This window comes from Acanthisitta chloris, unplaced genomic scaffold, assembly GCF_000695815.1.
Source record: "Acanthisitta chloris isolate BGI_N310 unplaced genomic scaffold, ASM69581v1 scaffold40821, whole genome shotgun sequence".
In the NCBI taxonomy this organism is placed as follows: domain Eukaryota; kingdom Metazoa; phylum Chordata; class Aves; order Passeriformes; family Acanthisittidae; genus Acanthisitta; species Acanthisitta chloris.
In genome coordinates, this window is record NW_008658411.1 from 3,309 (window position 1) to 9,640 (window position 6,332).

Below are 6,332 nucleotides of genomic sequence, written 5' to 3' on the forward strand. Positions count from 1 at the left end.
GTGTAGTGTTGGTGACAATCATTCTACTTCTCTTCCACTGTGACTGTGTGGCTGCTCTGTGCAGCCCTCACTGTGCTGGGAGCTGCACCACAGCTGATCAGCTCAGGGGAGTAGGATCACCTCTGCAAGGAGTGGACTAAACTTCCTTTTGAAGTGGAAGTAATTTTGAATTGATGTTGGTCAGCGAGATACTAGTCTTTTTCAACTTAGATTCACACATCTAGGCCTGTACCTTCTTAGACTGGTTTTACTTACGTGCCACAACTTCAACCCATAATATCTGATTTCTTGGCAGGATTTGTGGAGTAATGGGAGTATTGCTGTGGTCATTGCAGTGGTAAATATACTGGTATTAGGCCAGTAACATTTCACATGCTTTTTTGTGTCTCCCACCAATGCAGGTAGAAGCTCCATTCATACCAAAGTGCAGAGGTCCTGGAGATACCAGCAACTTCGATGACTATGAAGAAGAAGATATTCGTGCGTCTCTAACAGAAAAATGTGCAAAAGAATTTGCTGATTTTTAGTAGGAGTAAGAGGACAAGATGACATCAGGGCTCACATTGGGATCTTTGCACTCTGTTAACAGATGAGGTGGAGCTGAGACCATCATATGTCAAAACAGTTACCTAGTTACTTCATTCCACAAAGCTGACTGAGGTCTTTATTGCCATCTTCCATGTGTGCATTTTGCACCAACCCTTCTAACTAGGCACAATTAAGCAAGCACTGTTTGTGCAGTAACACAGAATAATAGACCACTTTCCTACTTAACTTTGGTTTCTGTCGTTCTTTGTTTCTGTGTATTGTTCATTTTCCCCCTTTGAAATGAAGTAGTTTTTTACCCAAGAATGCTCCATTTTATTTTGAATAATGTATTATTTGTGTGAGTGAAATGGAAGGTGTTGCGGCTAGTGTGATTTAGACTGAAGTGAAAGATAAATGTTGCTTCTAGTCTGTGCCAGCCAATAATTCATGTCTGTCTTGTGTCTGATGCTACAATTTATAATAATTTTTTAGTAGCTCAGACTAAACCTAGCCAACATTTTTAGCATTTTTGAAGGTAGTATTTATCGCCATATAAATGTCTGCTAAATTAACTTAAAAACATTTCTTCCTGGAGGCTGACCAAAATTGAGTAGAATCAATTGGATGGCTTAAGTAGGGGACAGTAGCTAGACCCCGTGCCTTGGTTTTCTACATCCCTGCGGTTTTTGTCGCTGCCTCCTTCCTTCATACTTCCCACCTAGGCAGTAGGTAAATTGCCATAACCAGACTGTACCATGGAAAGCTTACAGTCTCATGAGAGGGAGTAATTCCACCTGGTCTGGATTTTGGACAATGTTCAATCAAGTCAACTTACCAGCATTTCAGTTGGCAGGTATGAAATAGCTTTTTTTAAGATCTAGAACCCTAAACTCTTAAAGGAAGTTTTGGTCAGTATTGTAGAGAATATGATTCATTTTGATTCACTTTTTTTTTTCTTCTTTTTTTTTTTTATTTAAAGTAGCCAATGTTTGGGCTCCCAAAGTATTCTTTGTTTGAAGCCTTTTTTGCTTCAGAAAGGCATCCATTAAAGTAAGAACCACCCTGCCACAAAAAGCAAAATGCGCTCTGCCATTAGCTATGAAAAACAAATGGTTTAGCAAATGCAAAATCTTGTTCTAGCTGCATTGCTGGATGAACACGGTTATTTTCTGTTAGTTGTTAAGAATAAGAGGTTATTGCCAAGTTTTTATTCTGGTATACTATATTAGTAAACCGAGGATGGAGTACTGCTACAATCATTTTCTTTTTAATTACAGCACTTCATTCAAGAAGAAAAGAGTTAAAGTTTAAAAACTGCAACAGCTGAGTTTATTTTAGTTGCATTGTGTCTTCATTTCTAACCTACTTTCTTTCAATCAATCAGAATGTATGGTCACACAGATACAAGTATTTGGGTTTAATTATGTTTTGTATACTCTCACCAACTGACTTAAAAGATATTGCTACCATGTGCTAGCTTGGGGCACTTTTACACATTTATTTCAATGTTAATAATCAGCGGCTCAGCACTTTTTTGGGGGTTGCTTTTAAACTTATTCATAGTAGTTTTATTTGTACACTTGGTTCTGGCTGTCTCAGTGACCTGTCTTAAAACAGCACATCTAAACAGTTTAAACTAGACTCATATTTTATGATAAATTTACATGCATACAAGGATGAATTGTTTTTTAAAAACCTGAGCTATATTGGTACATAGCCATTGTATTTGTTTGAATGCCAGTGCAGAGAAACATCTGGCATTCCTTCCTTTTAATCTGTACAACACTCCTGAAGGAAAAGCCTTTGTAGACATTTTACAGAAGAGTATGAAACGTACCACCCAATGTTCTGTATGTTTAGGTTGTTGAGCATTTTTGCACAACGTCATTAGGAGGCTGACACTGAATGCAGTCTTTGTCCACCCATATTTACATACGTGCAAGAAAAGTATAAGATACTTTGCTGTAGCAAATTTTATGTAACAAAGATATATCGTCACATGAATAAATTTAAAGAAATCCTTTGTATGAAAATGTTAAAATCTTTTGTATTTCATTTAGACCAAGGACATGCTGCTGTATGCTAGCTGTATGCGATAAATTCTACAGTAACTTTATTGTCGTTTATGAACTTTAAAAGATTTTAATAAATGTTGGAGATCACAATTTGATTCTGTTATGATTTTAATTTTTAATCATTACATTTATAATTCTAGAAAGGTTCAGAGATCTCTGTTTTGTAAAATACTGTAATCATTCATCTTGCGTGTACAATAAGGTAAAAGTCTAGGAAATTGGTTCTGACGTGTCTGTCTGATATCCAGATTAAATTCTATATGGGCATAAGTGGAAAAGTCATCATAATGCCATGATATTATGCTATTTTTTAATTTTCTGAAAATCCTGTTACAAAGTAAAACACTTTTCCAATATGGCATAATAGACTTCAGTATGGAAATGAGATTCTATTTTGGAAAATGAGGGGAAGTGTGCAATTTCCAAGGCATTAGTGAGTACATTTGACAATGTGAGTATTATACAACCCTCTCATTTAAACACAGTCATGAAATATAACTACAGAATATTATGTTACCTGTATTTAATTTGAGAACTCCTTTTCACAATATGGAAAAATTGTATATCTATGACAGTAGAAGCTTGTTAATTTTACACATTTGAGGAATTAAGTGTTGAACTATATGGTATATTTTAATTGTACTCTAGTTGTATGTAACTTTCATTTCCAACATAAAGGATTGTATCTCATTAAGTAAATTGCTTTTTTTATTATCTTGTCAGTTGCATTAAAACCCTTATTTTTAAATCCTTTAAAGTATTTTACTAATTTTTGCAAATAATTAGATGTTTTTAAGTGCTGCAATAGTGTGCAATATAGTAAACATTTATATACAGAAGTGCAAATTAAATTATGTACAACACTTGTGCTGCTTCTTTGTGAATCAGAATGTTGTATGATGAGAGTTGTTGCACCTCCCCACACACTGCAAGCAGAGCTTGAGAGCAACAGAAAAAGGTTATGAAACTACAGCACATACGAACTGGGGCACATCAAGGTTTACACTAACTAGGGTGTTTGGAGAAGGTGATGTGGAGAACACTGTGAAGGCACTATGAGAAGTCTTGGACTTCTTAGACAATCAAAAGCAAGCAAGGTGATCATTAGCTTCAGTATTGTTTGTCTTCATATTCTTTTCATCCAGACTCAATGCTTTTTATGAAAGATAATTGCCTGTTTTTAAACTGTCTGCAGATCCCGCTGTACAAACTCTGTGCTGTGTCTCATTGTGCTGTGAAACAACTAATAGAAGTAAAGACTGTTCATGGTCTTGGCATTGTCTGTCTTGAGGCTTTTTCTGCAAGTGGTGTTTGGAGAGGCTCTGGTACCTGCTCTGTAATGCAGCTCCTCCTTTTCCTGCTTTCCAAGCCGAGCTCTGGCCTCTCTGCTTCTGCTGCTGTACACCTACCTACTGAGGTTTTTGTTCTTGGTTTAATAGTACCAGTGCTACATTGCATTTTAAGGACCTTTGTACTTTTTCTTAAGCTGAGCTAAACAAAACTGCAAAAATACTCTCTAAAAAACCAGCACATGCTTTTACTACAGCTCCCATGCAAACACAGCATGTTGAGCCACAGATTTGAAGGTGTTGTTCAAATCTGTTCTGATTTGCTGTGTGTAAGGAGGACTTATCCCAGATCAGAATCTGAGAACCATTTCATAAGAAACTGGGAAAAGGACAATTCCTTTCTTCAGCTGGGGTGTGTATAGCTGATCTGCCTGTGTTTGACGATTTTAAAAAAAAGAAAAAAGTTTGACCACCACAGTTTTACAAGTGTGGGTCTTGCACACATTTTAAAAATGTTTCTAATGGAAAGCTTGAAGAATTGACTGCTTTGAGTCCTTTGACAGAAGGGGTAAAATAGCAGCATCTAAGGTCAGGCTGGGCAGGTTAGAGCTCCACTAGGATGTTTAAATGTCTTACAGATAGTAAATGTTTGTCATCTTGCATAGGGATTATGTGAAGTGTTGGATTTTTTAGAATGATAAAATTGGTACCTTGGGGCAAAATAGGATCTCAAGATAGCTTCCCTTCCTAACTTCTAAATTTGATGATAAGTAAAAGTATGAATTAAATAGGTCTTGTCACATTTCAACGTTTTGTTGGTTTCGTGGTTTGGCTTTAGGATTTGGGGGTTTTTTGATACTATAAAAAGGGATGCCTGCCTGAAGGAAACTTGCATATATTGGAAATGTAGTTTATTCTTACACTTCACTACTACAAAAAGTTCTTACTTCAGTGGGATAACAGCAGCTTGAGGTTTCCATTAAATCACTGGGATGAGATCCCAACAGTCTGTTTCAAAGCCAGTCTAATGTCCTTTAGAATCCTTACAGCCTCGTTTGTCCTGTTGCCTCCCTCAGAGGATCAAATACAAATGTCATTGCAAAAATGTCTTGCTGAGAATTGTGTTTATGTGGCTCTTTGCTTTAAAGTTTAAAAGTGACATACTTGTGTTCATTTGCATGAGCTCATGGTTAGTGAAGCATGTGTGGAAGACCCAGTGACAAACTTCCACATGGCTTATTAGGGCTCATCTTACAAGGTTCAGATTTTGATGGATCACACTGTGGCAGTCTAGTATCTAATTGCAATGCTGCTCTCTGTGTTGAGAAGCAGCTGCCTGACTGTGGGTGAGACATCTGTGCCTAGGACAGGGTAGAGAAGACACTGCCCAACACATAGACAAGGTTGCAGCACAAAAGCTCTTTAAGATAAAAGCTGACTGCAGCTGGGAGGAGTTTGAGGACAGAGTCTGGTGATTTGTTCCTGTGTGTACACAACCACAGTAACAGATGCTTTCCTTTGCTAGAAGGTAGATGTGAGAGAATTCTTCCTTTGCTTTTGCTTCCAAGGTGCTGTGGATGATTGGAAAGGACACAGCTGTAGGTATGTTGACAAAAACAGAGCAAGGTCTCAGCCTGGCAGGCACGTTCCAAGTGTGTCCAGTCAGTTCTGGGAAAAATTACTGGTGATTAGGGCAACAAAGAGAAAACTGGAGTGCTGGAAAGGCTATGATTAACTCTCTGATATTCTTTCCCCACACAAGATAATCTGATTGAATAAAAAAAAAATCTAGCACCTCATTTATATTTTGTAGTGTATCACTGCTTTTGTCTACACAGCAAGATCCCAAGAACTGCCTTCTACTGCTAGTATTGCTCTTTACTGTGCATCTACATTGCTACTTTGAATGTATATATAGTCATCTAAATAATAGTTCAACAAAATGAATGCTTGATTTGAATGTCCTTTCAACTTCTTCCATCTTTGCCATCATCTTTCTACTTGATGTTTGCATGAAATGGGGATCTAGGAGTCAGGACTCTATAGATGATAACACCTTGGATAAATAAACACCTTTCTCACAGGTGTGTTAATTGAGGTTAAGCAATCAATATTTGGTTATTTTATAAATGCCCAGCATGTATAAAATCATATAGTTTTTAACTGTCCCCCGAAAAAAGGAAAGGGTAATGTGTGTCCCCAGTTAAGACATTATTAACTTTATTTCCCTTTTTCTCTTTACCATGCTCATCAGGAACTATGCATCTTGCAGGTTTGCTTACCAGTGGGAAAAACTAAGAGAGGAACTGAGCAGGCAGCCTTAGTGAAAACATGGTGTTGTGCCAGACATAGGATCATGGTGTAGAGTCAGCTAAGGGCTATGCAATAAAACACATATAATGTTGTGATACCGTTCATTATTGCAAGCACATTAGTTCAT

General features: G+C 37.2%; 1 long non-coding RNA gene across 1 annotated transcript in view; it reads left to right on the top strand.

Moving 5' to 3' along the window:
* LOC103812075 overlaps positions 1 to 3,354 on the top strand; it is a 6,310-nt gene extending 2,956 nt beyond the window's left edge. The window contains exon 2 of the long non-coding RNA XR_624811.1: positions 402 to 3,354. This is a non-coding gene — a long non-coding RNA (uncharacterized LOC103812075). The remainder of the gene's footprint in view (positions 1 to 401) is intronic.
* Positions 3,355 to 6,332: the final 2,978 nt, after the last annotated feature.